This window comes from Sturnus vulgaris, chromosome 2 (genome assembly GCF_052056855.1).
Source record: "Sturnus vulgaris isolate bStuVul1 chromosome 2, bStuVul1.hap1, whole genome shotgun sequence".
Taxonomy (NCBI): domain Eukaryota; kingdom Metazoa; phylum Chordata; class Aves; order Passeriformes; family Sturnidae; genus Sturnus; species Sturnus vulgaris.
The window spans coordinates 39,794,745-39,814,772 of record NC_142244.1 but is presented as its reverse complement, the minus strand read 5'-3'; positions in this window follow the sequence as shown (position 1 = coordinate 39,814,772).

The window sequence follows — 20,028 nt, the reverse complement described above, 5'->3', positions numbered from 1 at the left end:
CAGCACCCAGGGTCAGTACTGTGTGTGTGAATATGTTTGGTGTCAGCTGCTCTTAAGGTGCTTCTTTTGATTTTTTATCTCCTGCAAGAGAAGAAAAGAAAAAAGGAAAAAGATGGCAAGAGAAACTCCTCTTCCTCAAAAGTATCAAGGAGCAAACAACTGTCCTGGCTCTCCTGTTCTCCCTGACAGAGTGATGTATTGGGTATTTCTGTTGTATTCATGAGCCTAATGTTGGTCTGCTGCTGCTATTTCAAACCATATTATTAAAAAATATCATTGGAATGAGCTTATTGTGGGATACTGTGTACCATCTCCCTGGTCTTGCTAAGATGAAGGTAAGAAAAGGTGATAAAGCGATGGGAGAAGAACCTCTACCAAGGCAGGGTATAAAGCATAGGCTTTATGTCCCATGCAAGTCTCTATTTCCTAGGTTTGAACAGATTTTAAGTGAGGAAAGGAGTCCTACAGGAGTTGTACAGGACTGGTTACGAGGCATGTAGAGGACTGTGCAATGCCACTGTGGTAGAGAAGGCAGAAAACTTCCCGAGCCCTTGCCCATAGGAGCTGTCAGACAGCATGTATCCATTTTCCCCACTTTCTAATTGTCTACAGCAAGGTAAAGAATGTACTATCAGTTCTGGGACTGTGATAACTGCTTTTGCAGAATAAATAAAGAATCTGGAATGCTAAGCTTCATTGGCAAGTACATTCATTTTTGTTCTCTTATTCCTGTTTATTATTATTTCTCACATGCAAAATCCCATAGGGCTCCTATTTTCAGAAACAATCAGTTTTGAGAGATGATGCCTCCAGTTTGGGCAGCCCTCCTAAAAGGAGACTGCCAGGGTCATAGACCCATCTTGTCTCACCTAATTAAGGCACCTCGAAGTCACATGTTTGCTGATAAGATCGGTATCCTGGGCTCTCTTTATAGGCAAGGCAAAGAAAAGGCAGCTCCAGAGGACAATGCATCTGGATTACATTAGAAACTTATTTTAGGAAGAAAACAATCATACTCTGAAATTATCTACTTCTGTTCATTGAATTTAAAGCTGGAGTGATAAGCTCCAACATAAAAATCTAACTACTTGAGTATGTTTGCATAATGTCCCCTGTGTTAGGGATCAGTAATGCTTATTCAGACTACCGAGTCCTTTGTGCTCTTTATAAGGATGCCTTAAAAATGCTTATTTTCCCTTGATCTTTCTGCATTCTCTGGGGACTTGAGAGCATTCCATATAATACAGATAAGGAAGGAACAAGAATGATAGAGCCAAATTAATTAAATACTTCTACCTGTGGCTAGAACTGAGAGGTTGCTGCAGCAGCATCTTGGGAACTTGTCAGGAGGACAGAAGATTCCATGCACATCATTGAACAGCTGCTTCTTCTCACTTTCTGATCTATGTAAGATGGGTGATACCACCCAACAGTGTGACAGTGGTGAGATGAGTACACAGTCCCCCTCAGAGGATCTGTGCTGCCATACAGCACTTGACTATATTGCTTCAGAGCCCAAGATCAGTTTCATCAAACTACACTAGCCCACTTGAACAAACTTACTTAACACTTTGGGTGACAGGTTTATGCCAATTGTCAGTGTGCTCAAGAATGAGCACAGGAAGGACAATGATACACTGAAGAGCATGAATACCCAGCTTGCACGACTCTCAAATACCAAGTCACTGAGAAAGGAAACCTAGGGTCATGTAGTAAAACTGGAAAAGTACAGTCTGATTTTTGCACTGTTCAAATACATCTGCATACATATTAATACCAATTTTCAAGTGAATTGCAAGAGTTCCTGTACTTCAGTCTAATGACAATCTCCCCTCTGCCATGACTACAGAGTGCTTTGGGCATCAGCCTGTCGCAGCCCTGCCAGGAGAGAAGTGTTCCTTGGGGGATAATGATATCATTTGGATAATGGACACTAGATGTGATTTCGTATGCTTACTTAGCATGCTGGGTACTGAAAAAGGAGTCTGCACATAGTGCGCTTAAACTATTTAGCTGTCTTCATTTGACTCATTAAAATCTCCACAGACTGACCTAAATCATAATCCCATTATGGTTGGTGGCAAAATGTCCGTGGATCTCACTCTCTCCTTTCCAATTTCACTCTCCATCACTCTTTCTCAGTCTTAGCCCTGTCAGCACTTCTGCACTCATGGAAACAGAGCTGAAAGCAGCAGGATCTTTCTCCCTTGTTTCACCACTTGATGTGATGCACAGATGGCTTTTCCTTTCACACCCTGCCTCCCCCTCACACAATTCCAACAAAGTAGTAGGAGGAGGGCTATATGCAGCCTGCATGTTACAATGCTTAAGATGGACTAAGGACAGTCACAGTACCTAAGTTTAAAATGAGCAATTCAGACTTTTTCCTGTGCTGGGACTGTCAGGCCCTAATTCCCCTTAGCATGACAGTAAAGAGTCACAATGGTTAACTTATGCAGCTCTTGCTGGTGGTCTAAATATTGCTCCTATCTTACTCCACAGGCAGTATGGGATGTCAGTTCTTAATATCCAGAGGTTTGAATTGCTTATTTCTCTTCTGAATCTAGAGACTGTAATTGGAGTTTCATTGCATATAGAAGCCAGAATAGGCAGCCAGACCACAGCCCTAAATCACAGTCTGAGCTGTTCATTGCTCTCACGAGGTTATTAGATGCCATAGCAGATGGCCTGAGGAACCAGAGGAGGAACTCCAATTATACCCTCAGGGCCTTTGATAAAACTGACCTCTCATACATTTCATGAGACCCTCACATTAGAGTGTGTAACCTCTGGACTGTTTCAGACATATCTGCACACAATTTATTTTTTCAATGCAGTTTTGCCTTGAATCACATTGGGCAGATAACAATGTTCCCTCAAATAATAATAATCTTGTTTCCACTTGAAGTCGACAAAATTTGCTTTCACTTAAATAAAACCAAGAACTAAAAAAAAAATATATATATATATAAATATTATATATAGTTAATCCAATATGTGGAAATAGTAAATAGTCTGCTTTTATCAGATGTGGAGCAAGTGGGACTGAGAAGGAAAAAGAGAGTCCATCAGTGCTGGCCAGAATGGTGCATTCAACATATGCTACTGCTGAAGTAGCAGTAGTAGTCCAAGCTACCCCTAAAATTAGGCAGGGGGGTTAACCATGACTGGATCCAGCAGGGTGACAGCTGACACAACTTTATCAGTCTTACTTGTGTGACTCTTGAGATACCTATTTCCTTATAGAGTTGTGCTGCCCTTCATGCCATAAAACTTGTGTGTATTTAAAAGATTACTTTAACAGAGGTTAATTTAAAGAAAGAGGGAAAATAACTTCTAATACTCTGTAAAGAGTGGGTAACTGCTGAATAATATCTAAGCCATTTCACAGCTTCCCAAGTTTTGGTGTAGCTGTGATGACCTTTATATACAATGGAATATTAGACTGGAATATAGTTCCTTCTTTGCCTGACACAATAGACTTCTGAGGACAATAATTTTCACATTTTTACCTGACCTTTCTTGCTATGCAACGAACTTGGCTCAAACCATCTCCAAAAAAGTTTGTACTGTTCTCTTGTCCATAACATTCAAGAAGAAGAAAATTTAACAGAAGGTCCATCAAAACATATGCACTGCTTTGTCTACTTCCACTTAAGTGCAAACCAAAAAACATAAAACATCTCTGAAAAATAGCCATTTTCCATTTTCTGCTAATATTTCTGGAAAACACTTTCTAGTACATCATCAATATGTAGGTGTTTTTAATTGTTAAGATTTTACCTCTAGATTAAATTACTCAAAGAATGGTTTAAACCTGTATAATTCAATGATAAACAACACGTAAAAGATCAGAGGAAAGAGGCTAACAAAGAGACAGATATTTTCATCCTGAAAAGTAGCTATGACTTTGAATGAAGCAAATATTACACAGGGAACCCAATAGTGCCTGCTTAAGAACACCTTTTTTTACCACTGGAACGATTGACCTCAACAAAACTATTTAGATTTGGTCTCATTGGTTTCTCAGTTCCTCAATGTTGAGTTGGAAGCTGACTGAAGCACACAGAAAAGTGTATATTAAGCAAATAATTAAGTCTAAGCGGGGAATACCTTTTATATGGCCGATTCCTCAGGTAAAACACCAAGAAGCTTTATGTTGCTTTAGCATAGCAGCTGTATGGAGGAATTATTAATTTAAATAGGGGAGATTATTAACCTTAACTAGTAAGACCTGGAGCTCAGCTGACTGTTGTGACCCGAGTACGTTTGAGTAGAGCCATAGTCAGGCTGTATTTGATATGGATTCACCTTTCTGCTTCCTTCTTATCCAATATCCTGATTGTGACATTGGGCAATGTACGATGCTTAGAGGAAGAGGCAAATAACCCAACAAAAAGCTGAGTAGACAATGCATGAGTTTATGGTACACACAGCTCTGCCATCACCAGTGTTCTTCCTCCTCAAAGCATGCACTGCTGAGAGTGTGGCTTCTCAGGCTCTGTGTACCAGGAGATCATGATTTATTGGCAGAGCCCAGTTTCTAAACATGTAGACACATTATTTTCGATTGTTTGAGATGTGGGACAGCTCAGGGGTGGTAAGTTGGACTAACAGGGACACAGGCATACATCAGATTCTGCTGACCTTTGGAGCTACAGGATGAGAAACAGCAGCAGAGAGGCAGGATAGACTACTTGAGACAGCAATATATTTAACTACATTTGTAGAATTTGCAAGGACATTTCTGTCCATATCTTAAGACAAACATGATGTGACTTAACAGAGCTTTTTGAAATACTATTTGCTTTTTATTTAGTAGAATAAATCTGAGGAACAAGCCAAAAACCGTCAAACTTACAATTGTTATCAAATTCAACTTCTGGGCTCAGGTCAAAGTCATCTGGATTTTCCTTCTGACTTTCAGAGGTTTCTTCGAAGTCCACCTAGCCCACAAACACTCTTCCCATCTCACATCCAAAAGGAATATCCTTTGTAATCTAGGCTTTCCCTATGTCTTTGGGAGCCTCCCTTACTTTCTAAACCTCTGGCCCAATAGCTAGATTCATATACTCGGGAACAGACACTTGCCTCCTGCAGACATTTGGAACACACTGGCTCTACACAGATTTAAAAAGCCACATTAAAATGCATCAAAAATGCACATATCAAAATACAGTCATTATGATTAATCACTCTAGGTATCCCTTCAGGGCAATTAGATCAGGAGGACTACTGCACAAACATATTCAGGATGATTCCAATACCAGAGACAGGACAGTTTGTTATTTGCAATCCTGGCATATATAAATACTATAAATCAAGTTGGCACATGCTGGAAGTCTTTTCCACAAAAACAGGGCTGTATAAAGACATTTCTTGTAGAATCACTGCTCATAGCAGCAATCCGAATTCCCTTGTGAATTCTTAAGGGGTTAAAATTTTTCACTTTACAGTTTATCTCAATTGTTAAAGTTAAGAATTATATCACAATTCCTTGAGCTGATTTTAATACAAAGATGTCTTTCCTTTTTGGGCAGAGCCCCAAAACACTATATATATATATATATATATATATATATATATATAATCTTAGAATGTAGAAGTCTTTTCTCCCAAGACAGAATAATTTTTGCTATATATACAACCAAAAACCCTCCAACTGTCCTGAGATAACAACATATATGGCTTACAGAGAATCAAGTTTATGAATAAAAAAGGATTAGGCTGGCTGGCTCCCAGGATTATTAACTAAAGTATGGTTGCTTATCTTGAACTGTAAAGTAGCAGTGTATCCTACCATGGCCCATTTCCAGAAGCTACAAACATTTTTCCTACTAGATTTTCAGTACAGTTTTCAGGCATTTATTGATAGTTGAAATTCAAAAATATCATTAATTTTCCAGTTAATGTGTTCAACCTCTTCCACATGAAAAGTGCTTAAATAAAATAAAATCAGTGGAATGACCTACTACTGGTCAAGATCTCAGATGAATGTCATTTACTGCTAATACTCTGGCAGTAAAACTGGACAGCAATTATTAAGATCTCTAGCTAGAAACAACAAATACTTTGAATTTTGTATGCCCTTATAATTTTCAGGGCTTTTATATACAGAAAAATATATGTCAATCTGCCAGATTAATCCAAGTTATATGTGTATTAAATCTGGAAATTGGAGTCAGTATATCCCTAACTGTAATCTATTTATCTATCTAGAGCTGCATATACACATACCAAAGCAAAAGGGTAATACTTTCCACTTACAGACAAAAATTCTCCTGTCTATATTCATAGTGGAACAGAGCTTGGCAGAGCAATTTTTCACTTTATTTTGCTTCAAAATACTTCTTTAGTTGTGCAGACGGTTTTACAAAGATTCATCCATAAGTTTTTCCATCTCAGTGACATTTTGTCTTGATTTATGGAGAAATTAAATATCTTCCTAAGGAATATATAAGGGGTCAACCACAAACTCTAAAAGCAGATCTTGCAGCTCTTTTGGTTAGTAATGAGGGCTAAAGTCAATACCTGATGAGTGTTGATGAAAAAATGTTCTGCTGACATGATACATTCTTCCTCCTTAGTCCACACGGGTGTACCTAAACTTTCTAAATGTAGAACTCAGGATTTCACGTGAGATTTGTACTCCATTCACAATTGCTAATTCATTAAATTATGGAATGATTTAGAAGAGAAAGGTCCTGTGAAGTTCTGACAGTATGAGCCCTGCTCTAACCAGGATCATCAGTGATTCTATTGCTGAGAGTCTTGTCCCATTGAGCTTTGACAGTCTATAAGGATGGATAATCAAGAGTGGTTAAGCCAGTCTGTTTCAAGTGCTTGTGGGTTGTTTTCTTTTATGTCCAGTGAGACATTATATTTATCTTATTATAACTTGTGTCTGTTGTACCTCCCCCACTCTACCTGCAAGCACTGTAGTTTTAGGCTCCCACATTTACCAAAGAAATCTCACCTGGATCAAAAGAACCCTGAACTGTTGTACATGGTACTTGTATTAGAGATTAAACTGGTGCAATGTAAAAGGCTTTGCTTGGACAGAGTTAGGACACAACATGAGGTAAAACATGCCCTCAGAGGTTCATTGTAAATAGCACCTCACTCATTATAGAAGCACAGAATCCTAAAAGTTGGAAAATACTTCCAAGATCATCAAGTCCAATCATCGACCAAATACCAGCATGTCCACAAAACCATACTTCAAAGTGAAATGTCACCTTACAACTTGCTACTGAATCCCAGCAGCAGGAGGGAGAAGGATGGTGCAGCCCATTTGAAGTAGTTGATCTTTCCAAAGTACAATCACGTGCAGACAAAAGGTACTGAAAAATCAGGGTTAAGCATTCTCAGAAAAAAATAAATGTTTATTCATATGTATTTTTATTATGCGCAATCACATTTCCTCTACAGTAGTAGATGCCAATACAGGATTACTCAGACACAGATACAGTATTGTGCAGCCTCAACAGGGTTGGAGTAAAATACACTAAGAAATACATCGAGTGACTGTCCAGACCTACAGTTGCAACAACTTCTTTCAGTTAAGAGCCAGTTCTTTGGGTCCTACCTATAGATGTGGGAACAGGTTAAGGCAGCTGATGATGAGGAAGAGGAATGGTGATGCTTTCACTTAATACTTATCTTTAAAGATAAAAAGATAAGAAAAGGGCTCAGCAATTCCCAGTGGACAGCTCTGAAACGTTGCACAAGATTTTAGCAGGGTAGTATCAAAGTTGAGTTAATGGGTTGAGGACGCCAGATCCTTAGAGAGGAAGGAGGTCTGTGCATCCTGGGAGACCACACACAAAGCCTGCATAAGTGTGTACAGGAAAATGACATTGCTAATGAATCCTGCAGACAGGAGGAATTTTAAGACTGCAATATGAAACAATTAATGGAGAAGGCAGTTCTGAAAATACACTAAAGAATAACCTCATAAAATGGAGTCTTGCAGTGTCTAACAGGCTCTAATGATAGCTGAGACTCAGAATGTGTTCCTGCCTTCAGGAATCACCATTTCCCCTGGATCAAAGGACTAGTTTTAGCTCTGTGCTAATTGCAGGATATCTTCTCACTCCAGAGTGAAGGTGATTATCTCCAAACAGAGAATAAGTTGACTAACCCCAGATAAACAATAAGACATTATCTTTCTTTTCCAGGCAATTAATTAAACACTTTCAAGCTCTAATAGTGTGTGTACATAACTTCCATAGCATTGTAGTTACAAAAATTAATGTCAGGTACCAAAAGGAGCGAGAATAAGGGATGGATTGTTGAAAGATAATTAGGTAATTATTACCTAAATATCTAGAAAAGTATATATTACATTTGCATTGAAAAATGCTGCTACAGATTATCTTTTTCCTCCCACTAATCTTTGTCATGTCTCTTTTCTTTCTCTAGCTTGCTCTACGTCATTGTGCAATACTCAGACCCCACACCTTTCACCAGGTTAGGAATACCAACTCAGAGGGTGCTTTTTCACATATTTGCAAGCCAAAGAGGGGTTGCAAAGTTGATGTGTTTAAATTGAAATTTACTACTCAAAATACCCCTGGAATCCCGGAGTGCATTTCCAGGATTCCTCAGCATAGTATAATAGATACATCCATCCTTAAAAGCAGAATGAAGTTAAAGAATGAATAAATATCAAAAATTACTAAATGAACAAATTTAAGCATTCAAAGGCACCCTGGGTTTTGGTCCAAGTCATTCGTTCATCATCATATATAATGGCTTCTTGAAGGAATAGGGCATCTCTCATCTGTATTTAAAATGAGTCAGAGGCAGGGGAAGCTTTGATACTGCTTTATAGTCCCTGACTGTACTTGTTTCAGAAACTATCACTTCCTTTTGTCCTCTCTAAATTTGAACTAATATCTGGCAAACAGGCAGCTGTTTGAAGAACAGTGATCCATAGTAATGATGAAGGCATTTGAAACATAGACATGCAAACAATTTTGTAGGAGAAATAGCAGTATTCACTTTCCTCATACTACATACAGGCATGTTCACAAGTCCATGTCTGCAGTACCTTGAAAAGGAGGCAAATATTTTTCCATGTAATTACTGTATGTCCCCTCTTATTCAAGACTGTGGCATTCAGTGTGCTCAGCAGAAGTCAGTCACTATTTCAGGACCTCTTCTGCAAAAAATTGGACATCAGCTTTAAGGGTTACATTGCAAATGCCTCACACCAAAAGCTGGACAGCAGGCTTGCTAACATCTACCTCAAGACTTGCTGGCTTGAGACAACAAAAAACAGTTTTTAGATTGTTTCTATAATTACAGGAGTTCCCATATTAAAGTTTTCAGAGCCTAATCTGATGCATGGGACTTTTCCTATGAATGGCACTGTAAATGCAGGCAAAAAGGGTACCAGGTGTAAGATTTTGGGAAAATATGCTGATGGCATAGCTGCATAGATAGAGCCATTTTCTCAGTTTAAATCAATATACTTCCATCGGCTTTGATGGAATTATGTTAGTCTATCAGTAGAAAGCAAATGTGTTTCATTTTAGTACAAAAGCATCACCATCTTTTATATGTCTTGGAGACTGCAAGTGTAACTAAGAACATTAAAGGGATGATTGTGACCAAGCAAATCAACAATCAGCAGAAGATGCATTTTTTACAGTAATTATTGCCAGAGCATTAATGACTTAATTTCTCATTTTCTCCTCACCATGTTAAATCATTAAGTTCTCTGTTCACTTGAATAAGATAATTATATTTGGAAAAACTTTGTTTGATGCTTCATCTTGATGCACAGTAGCAGCTTCTCATTTCATGGTTTTGCCAATTAAATAAATATAATGCCAATACTGATAAAACTAATGAGGGAACATGTTTAACTCTTTCTTCAAGTTGAGGCTCAAAACTATTTGAATACCTGTGGGTTTTTCAGTGTTGCAGTGGTGGAAATCGGTGCAGAAATTACCAAGGCCAAAAAACTAATCCAAATGACCTTCTCAGAGGGTGGTTTCCATGCCAACCTTCAACTTTTATTACAGGACAGTTTGACTGCATAACTGTTAAAAAGTTATGAGATCTAATTTTTTATAATAGCAAAGTAGTTTTTCTCCTCATATTGTAAAATTGCTGACCCATTACTGAATATACTTTCAGCAATAAGGCTGCTCTTGGACAAAGCCTTGGTAATTTCAGCTTCAGAAAGTTTTGCAATAGACACATCTGAGTTATAATGAGCATCATCATTCCCTCTAAACCTGCATCTTAATTAGTTTTGTTGTGGCCAGTAGGGATTAGGTATCTTTAGGTCCTGTAAGCAAGGAGATTAAAAAGAGGAAGGGGAACTAGCTATGGCTTTATGTCCCAAATCCACAAAGTCTATGTAGTACCCATTCCTCAGTGTGGTTGCTGGGAAATAGATGGCTAAATTATTTGAGTCAGACATGCCTCAATATAAATTTAGATCTAAAGTCCAATGTAATCCTTGAGGTCTCCACATTTATGTAAGCCTAACAAATGACCAGTTGGAGGAAGAATTCAAAACCTGATGTATCTTATTAGTGCTTTGTCAAGAAATAACAGATTCTCTAGTGGCTGTCCCTTGATATTTCTTGCTAAAGGTACTGTGAATTGTCTATGTATGCAGAGAGAGGACATGAAGAAGGACATGAAGCCTTCTACACCACAGCAGAGTGAAAAAAACACTAACTAGGTCATTGGGCTTAATGAGATTTGAGAACCAAAGTGCAGAAAAAAAGTTTCCAGTGTATCAGAAACTCCTAAAGTCTGTGAAATATTTGGTGAGGAAGAATACAAGATTACCATATTTCTAGGACTTTGCCACTCTACTGATGGTGTCTTTGGATAATTTATTAATTTCATATTTTCTCTGTCAGTACAGTTTTTAAACAACAGCTTCTTGTTCAAAAACCATGAAACTTTATTCAGGAATAAATATACTAACATGGAAGAAATTTCTGCTGACAATGAGAAAGGCAGGTCTACCAGTCCTGATAAGAAGCTAGCCTAGGGTTTGAGGCACTCATCCAATACAGAGCAAGGCATGCTTTGATATTTCAAAACATTTCTGAAGCAGAGGGGAAACTCCACTTCTCCAGTTAGAAATCATGGAAAACATATTTAAAATGGACCCTTTCTCAAACCACAGTAAGCTTTTCTTTGCACTTAAAGTGATAAAATTGTTTAAGCCTGAACTGTATTATTTTTACCCTCAGCATCACATTCTCAATCCATTAGTATCTGATCATCATTGTAGCAAGCCTCTCATTTTGTCCCAAGCTGAACTTTTTGGAGAGGCATGCTATTTTTCTCCAGGTCACTGGTTCCTTTTCAAATTTAAATCCTCTATTAAATTTCCTTTCTCTTTGTGATCTGACCTCTCATTCTTGTCCTGATGTGTCCTCCCCTTTTATTGAGACAACTTTGTTCTCAGAATTACTTAATTGGTTATTGACTACTGTGGAAACACTGAAGCTTTGTGATTAATTGATTCACATCATATATCCCATACTGGCAAGTTCTCTTGTGCCACAGAAGACCAGGACTTCTGTTTCCATAATTTAAAAAGATGGCAAATAAAACCAGAAGCATTCAGTGCTCCTGTTTAGCTTATCCATAGATGTTGTTTCAAATGATCTGTGTTTCACATGCATCAGACAACATTTCAAGAGATACTTGATATTCTTCAGCCTCGTTCCTCCACGACAGTCATGCACTGTACATCCATAGCTGCAAAAAGCTATCAGCAATTTAAAGAGTTCTATGGCACCCGTGTGGGAATCCTATAACAAAAATAAAAAGGATTCTTCCAAAAGAAGAATCTCGGCATCTTGCCCGTGTGCAGCCCCTCGTGGTTGGCGCTCCTTGCCCCAGAACCTGGCGTGCCGTTGTGAGTGCCGGCACCGTGCCATCCCAGCAGATGGGCTCAAGCACAGGCAGCCAAGAGACCATCCATGAACATCAAATGTGTTTTCTGAGATCATAGTTCACAGCCAAGAATATTTCAATGGTTAGCTGTTTTGTCAGTGTAGGCAAGGAGGAAAGAAAGCCAAAGAGAGGCAAGCTCCCTCAAAAAGTCACCCATTTTGAAAATGGCAAAACTTACAGTTCACAGCAGTCAAAGTGAGGCCCTCCCCAAAATTTATTGTATTCAGATACAAAATCTGCATACAAGGAGTTGAACAGAGTCTCACTGTAGCAAACCTTTTGGAATTCCGCACATTTTCTGCTAAATTGCAGTAGGACTCTCCAGGACACTTAACTCAGAGGTCATCAGCTCAGAGGACACCCAGTTGAACATCAACACCTGCTTTAGTTAAGACACAACCAGCACTGCAGGATCAAGCCTTCAGAGGAGAAGTCTCAAATTTTCAGTACTTTCAATTGTATTTACTTTTACAAGCCTATGTTATAGTAATCCACAGTTTATGGTAAATGCAGTTGTTACCCCATTAGAATTGTAACAACTTACTGAGGTCTGCTTTTCTCATGTGGAGAAGACTTCGAATCAGGAAAAGAAGAAAGGGATATGTTTTGAGCATCACACTAAACAAGGTAAATCACATCTTCATGATTTAAAGGTCTTTGCTGAATTAGTACTTGAATGTATATGATCAGTATCACTGCTCACAGGAGTATTGTAAAGATATAAAAGAATGGAATGTATACTGAATGTATTCTGAGTGGGAAAGAGGAACAAGAAGTATGACAAGAGCTTTTCTTCACTAATGACATTTGCTGGTTTAAGCTGGACTCTAGCAGGGAAACCTCTGAGGTGAAATGTAAAAGGTGAAAACTTTACTCATTCCTGAAATCCTCAATTTGTGTTGTTTTAGGTAATACATAGCTATACTAGGAAACATTGTTCTTTCGAGTATGTTTTGTCTATTTCATGGCTCCTGGTACAGCATGTGGATTGCTTTCAGGATGCTATTTGGGTATGCATGGAAAGAATTAAAGAAAAAACCCTACCAGGCTACTCATCTCACCTTTGACAATTAAATACAGAATCCAACTTAAACATCTCAAATATATTGCCAGGTTTATATACAATATTTTTTTCTTTTAAAATTAATTTAAAATTGTTTTTTAAAATTAATTTAAAATGTGCTGTAAGTTTATTTTGTTTGTATTTCGTAATCATACACTCTAAATCGCTTCAAAGAAAATTTAAGAGTACAGAAGTGATCTCCATCCCACATTCCTAAAGTATGCCAACAGAAAAGCAATCCTGCTGTAGTGGTTGCTTATGTGCACTTATCCCAACTGATCAGATATTAGGCCTATTCTATTACACATACATGTCACAACTATGACTTGCAGTCTGCATTATTTTAGTTCACGATATTACAAAATAAAATCACCTATCATCAAAATTTCCTATTAGTTAAAACGACAGTTCTTTCTTGTAGCAATAGCAATTAGTTTGGAATAAAACACTGTCCTGGTTTCGAATGGGATACAGTTAATTATCTCCCTAGTAGCTGGTACATGCTGTGTTTCAGATTTAGGATGAGAATAAGGTTGATAAATCATCCACGCTGTTTCAGAGCAGTGCTTATTCTAAGTCAAAGACTTTTCAGCTTCTCACGCCAACCTACCAGTGAGGAGGCTGGAGAGGCACAAGAAGCTGTGAGGAGGCATGGCCAGAACAGCTGACCCCAACTGGCCAAAGGGATATTCCATGTGTTTAGTGTCATGCTCAGTTTGTAAACCAGGGGTAAACCTTGCTGAGGACAGCTGCTCAAGAGATGGTTCATCATTGGTCAGCACGTGGTGAGCAAATGCATTATACATCACTTGCTTTGTATATTTTTATTATTATTATTATATTATTATCATAATTATTGTTGTTATTATTGTTTTCCTTTTCTGTCCTATTAAACTGCTTTTATCTCAACACATGGTTTCTATTTTTTTTTTTCCTTAAACTTTTCTCCCCTACTCCACCTGGGAGGGAGTGAGTGAGCAGCTGTGGGGCGTTTAGCTACATGCCAGGATAAACCACAGCAAGTACATAGCTGATTCACCCTTCTGCACCAATTTCTAAGTTTTCAGAGATCTGGATGTGACTTGTGACTCAATCTCTTCCTTAGCTCCACACCCATGATCACCCGAAATGCCCATGTTTCAATGAAGCACTGCAAATGACTAACAGCAGCAAGAGACTCACAAGAAAACCATTTTCTTGTGGAGGACTTCTTAAGTAGAAAATAATATTCCCTCTGTTTTTCAAAGAAAATTTAAATGGAGTATCTCAACCAGATGAAACCATTACATTTGGGCATTTTATGATTAATATTAACGAAGTTGTATTTACAATATTTTGTGATTTGTCCTACATTTTGCATTCACCTTTCAGTGAGCAGCTAGCAGTATTCTTTAGGGACCAGCACTGGAATCATCACTGTTTAATGCCTTCATTAATGACCTGGGCGATGGGAGAGTGTATACTTTTACTAAATTTGTATTTGATACCAAATTGGGGAAAGCAACAGGACTGGCCTGTTACTGCTAAAGACCTGGAGAGCCTGGAGAAACGGAATAGAAGGAACCTCATGTTTTTCAAACAGGCAAAAGTGAAAGGTCTTGCATCCAGGAAGGAATATGCTGGTGCAACATTATAGGCTGGGATCCAACCTTCTTAGAAGGAATTCCACAGAGCTTATCCACGTAGGGGTCCTGGTAGATACCAAGCTGAACGTGGGCCAGGAGTGCACCATCATGCAGAGCAAGCCAATAGCCTCTAAGAAATGCAGGTGGGTTATCCTCTATTGATTTCCTGGGCATCTGAAGCAGTGTGCTCAGTTTTGGACTTCCCAGTATGATAAAAACTGCAGTAATACTGGAGCAAGAGCAGCTCTCACTCCCCACCACCGAGCAGGGGAGGAGTCTGGAGAACAGAATATACAGGGACAAACTAAGACTGATGTGCTTGCTCAGCCTGGGGAGAAGGCAGCTCAGAAAATCATGATGAATTCCAGTTGCATACTGGAAAAAATTTTTTCATAGAAATGGTCAAATACCAAAATCCTTGGAGGCATTCCAGATCAATAGGACATGGTCCCTGACAGCCTCATTTAATTGGACCTCCTTTGGACAGGAGATTGGACTACATGTCCTCCAGAGCTTCCCTTCCAACCTAAAATATTCTGTGATTCTTTGATAAAAATCTCCAGTTTACAGCAGCTACCATCTTTTCCTGGGTACTGATTCCATACTTAAGTTTAGGATTGGTGACACATACCATGTAAACCTTTTGAAGGGTAAGTAGAGAGGAGGCAAGTGCAGTTTAACAGAAATTAACACTGGTAGAAATGAAAGCTGTATTATTCCAGATCCATACTCAAACTGTATTTCAATAACTACTTTGAAAATTGGAGAAATAAGCAGATTTGGCACTTTATTCACTAAATAGCTTAGAAATGCTATTTAAAAACCTCAAACAAACCTGTGATTCATTTTTAACAAGTTGCATTTGTGTGGTTTAAAAATAAATTTAAAAAGGACAGGAAAAGACCAAAAGGCTCCAAGTAAAGGTTCAAAAGGAAAACAAGGTTCTCCAATTGTGACAACCAACCATAAAAAAATGTGTATTTTTGTTCTTGATGTTTAATTAAAAATTGAGAATGAGGCATCAAGAAATAAATTAGCTTGAGTGGTTTTTTTCTTGCTTTTCAGAGATTTTATTTCATGAACATGAGGTTTGCCCTTTTAATCAGGTGTAAAATGTATCTAATATCTTTTCTATATCAGCGGCAGATACATGAGCAAAAATTAAACTTTTAAGGCAGTGATAGAATAAGCACTCTTCATGTTAGATACCATATTCCCCTTCTATTAGTAACTGGCTTTAGCCTTGTAGCCTAGAATGCTAATTATTTTAGCTGTACTATTAATTAGAATAACTCTGTATGTTATTGCAACCCTAATATACCCCTTCTTCTATAGTGGAGATGTATAATTTCCTGTGGCAATGAGTTCTTCAGGCTAATTGTACATTTTGTAGATAATTATAATTGTAGATAATTTTGTATTTTATCAGTTTTGACTGTTCTCCATTTTAATTTCGTTAGATGCCCTCTTATTCAAATATTTGAGACAGTCAGAAGAACAGCTCTTATATTTACTAAAACATGCCTATACTCATTCTCATAATTTTTTGCAAGCTCTTTTTTGTTCTTCCATTTTACACAAGATATTCGTACAATGTCTGCCTGATTCATCCCAGGCAACAGCAGATGAACTTCACCATCCTGTGGTTCACTTTCTGAGTTAATCAGATATAATTCAGCCCTAGCTCAGAAGTTATAGGTTTTTTGCATAATCTGACCTAATTTATCTTGCAAACTAACTAGCAAGGTCTGTAATGAATGGGCAGACACAGCCCAAACTGATGAAGTCATAGAAGCAACAGAACCAAGCCCTCCCTTAAAAACTCCTCATAATCAAATCCTGTATTCAAATTAACTTAATTAACATGACATCTATTAGAAACAACTCACACCTGTTGGACAATTCAGTTTACCAGAGAAGCCCTGAAACTGTGTAACAAAATTTCTTCCCAAATTATTTCTTTTTGACAGGACACTTAATATTTAGCAAACCATGGCAAACATTATTTTTTAATAAACGAAATCCACATATGGTCACTTGAAATTTTGTATTCAGAAATATTGCTGCTGAATCTCTTAGAAGCTGTAAGAGAGATTCCACACCCTTCATCACTCAGGCAATTCTTTCCAAGCAGCATGCCAAAGTTGTTGACCAGGATCATGATGTTGTAGTTCAGAAGTGAAAAAACATGGATTACACTCATATCTCCATTTGGTCAGCAATTGTCCTCACCACCACTTTAGAACACTGTTCCTCTTAAACTAATACATTTTTATACAATTAAAAGAAAAACATAATATAAATATGTAAATTAGAAATATAAATATTATAAATATAAATCAACTAAGATAAAGGCGACAGTGACAAAATTCTAGAACTGACACCTTCAGAACTCCAGATTAGGATATGAGCCTTCATATGAGATTCCTGGTATAGTTATGAAAGCATTTGTCTGAAGACCATGGGAGCACAAATTCCTTGGTCATTGTAAGGCAGCATCTCCACAGGCCATTCTAAAAGCAGGTGAACACTTTGCAGAAAGTCTGTAACTTAGTTTTCAACAAGATCTTTTCTTAGAAATATGCTTAAAAGAAAAAATTACATCATTACATGTGGAAAACTGTATAAGCAGATACTTTATACTGACTCCTGTGTATTACCATGGCAGAGATTTTAATAAACTAAAGAGCAGCCATTTTCCTATTACAATCAGTAGATGATTATTTTCCCCATTTGAGCAAAACTACCTCACACTGCACTGAGCACAGCTAAACTACACTGACCAATGAATACAAAAGTCAGATGAGGCATACAGTCACTGTGTGTGCTAGAGGTTGAGAAACTGGGTTATTACTGTAGTTTATTTCCCCACAATCTGACTGAAGGCTAGATGGATCATGCAGGAACAGAAGGGAGAATATTACTTCTCCTGATTTAGGACAGTTTTTGTTACAATCCAGCCTACAGTGAAGAACAATCTGTGAAAAATAGATGTCTTTAATCCTATTTTACAAGTAATTTTTACTAGTAATTTTTTAAAGACTAATACATCACAAGGAAAGACAAGATTTTTTTATACCTCCTAGAAGGCCATAAACTGAAAGGTTAAATCATTTGAATTATTTATCCAAGAGAAGAAGTGCTAGAGAGGAGTCAAGAATAAAGGGCTGTATTTGCCAGTGTGGAACAAACAAATGAAACACCAGTGAGCTGTTTAGCCAATTGTTCCCATGGGCCACAGTCTCTGGGAAGAAGGGTCTCATGGTTTTTCACTCCACCAAGTTCCTGTGGGAGAGGAACTGTTGTCTTGCACAAGGGCAGCTGCTCCCAGCTCCCAGTCCCCACATTTCATGGACTGCATTTACACTGCATGGTGGAATGGTCAATTCCCAGTGGTTACCATACACCATGCGTTTCTTATTATTTGAAAATTTTCCAGAGTAATGTGATTTTTCCATCAGTTGTTTCATCCTTGTCTTGAGGACTAGAACAGCCAAAGATTACAATGGACATAACAGCATTATTTACAAGGACATGGGAAGGGAATCTCTACTCTTCCCAGCAGGAAAATAAAACTTGTTTAAGCTATTAGACAAGGATATGAAAGTTGCTGGGATGCCATCATGATTCTGCAGATACCATTATGAGCTAATTCATTTACAGACAGAATATCCACCAGGGCTTCCTATTGACCTGGAAAGGCCATGGGATGCAGAGCAGTGAAGGAAAAACCTCCTGGGGCTCTCACAGATGCCTCTAACAGCAGCAAATCAACTTTCCACATTCACTGGTTTAAGTTAATCTCTCTCTGGTGCACGTTGTGGTGGGTCAGCTGAACACCCGTGACTGATTATCACATTTCAGCTGGAAAAGGGTGTCCTTTTAAACTACTCTTTTATTAATTTGATTATGCTCTTACATTTTCCTGTATTCAACAAGATCACATTAGAACACATCCAAGGAAAACGTCTAATTTTGTCAGGGGTAAGATAGTCAAGCACCGAGATTCAGTTTATAAGGTGATAAATTTTTTAATGCTGGTAATACAAACTGGAATTATACATGCTAAGGTAATTAAATCTCATGCTTTCAGGAAAAAAAAAGTCTCTGTCCTACTGGTAGTCCTAGATATATGATTTATTGAACAGATGTATCTGTATCAAACACTACTGAGCACAGAGCAATGGCTTGATGAATCTATTACGTCCCCTGAAGGGGAAATCACCACTCTTTTGGTTTGTGCTACTCACAAGCTACATTAGCATAACAGATCAGACAGAGCAGAAGGCAACTACTGCTTTGGGAATAGAAGGCCAGGATCACATCCAAACTACAAGGCTTATTAGTGGAACAAGCAAACATCAAATCAGCATCTGCCGGGCCTGATGGGATTCACCATGGGATGCAAAACTGGGAGTCAACATATTCCTTGGCATAGATCAAAAACTCATTAAAATCAGAGATGTCACCAAAAGACCAGAGGAAATCTAAGTGTGGTGCCAATGTTAAAGTATGAAGAGATGAGAGTAATAGACCAGAAAATTTGGCTTCTGTAGCCGTAAACATGTTGGAATGAATCTTTCAGTAGAGATTAAGGTGGTTATTAAAACAAATCCAAAGGGGCAAAATGATACAGTGGCAACAGCTCAATGTTTGTCATGTCAATTACAAAGGAGCAGCTATGACCCTCATGATGACTGTTTTCATCTTGCTCCATGGAGTTGACTATGGACACTGACTTTACACTGGTCTTTGCCATAAATAACAGAGAAGAGCACAGGAACAATGATTCTCGGAAGAGGGGAGACATGATAATAGAAAAGGAGCACATTTTGGAGATATTATTTTAAATAATAACATGTATGTATCACATATCCATATGTATGTAACACATACATAGCTGTAAATACTAAATAATATGTATTATTTATCACAGAAAAAGTCAGATAAAACTATCTAAACAACTGGAGGACACAGATAGAATTCAGCATAGCAAGCAAGAGACATCGACAGAGCTGACAGGAGTAAAACTATAAGGCAATAAAAGAGCCTTTTTTAGCTTTTTCTTTCTTATACTTTTAATACATATTAGAAAGCAAAACTGAAACCTACAATATCAATGAGTGCACTCCTCTCTTGCAGTAAATATTGCTCTTGCACTTTCAGTATTTTCTGTATCACAATGGATAGAATTATCAGGGGGCCAGTGAATCAACCAGTATTCTTTTATGTCCTCCATTTCTTCTGACAATTATTATTAAAGGGGAGACACTGGAAAAAATATATGCACTGAGACCTGATTGCAAATGGAACAAGCAAGTTTTATTACATTACATGGGTACATTCCTAATAGGAATCCATAGTTGAAGAAAAATTAACTGAGCTATTGAGTGAATCAGC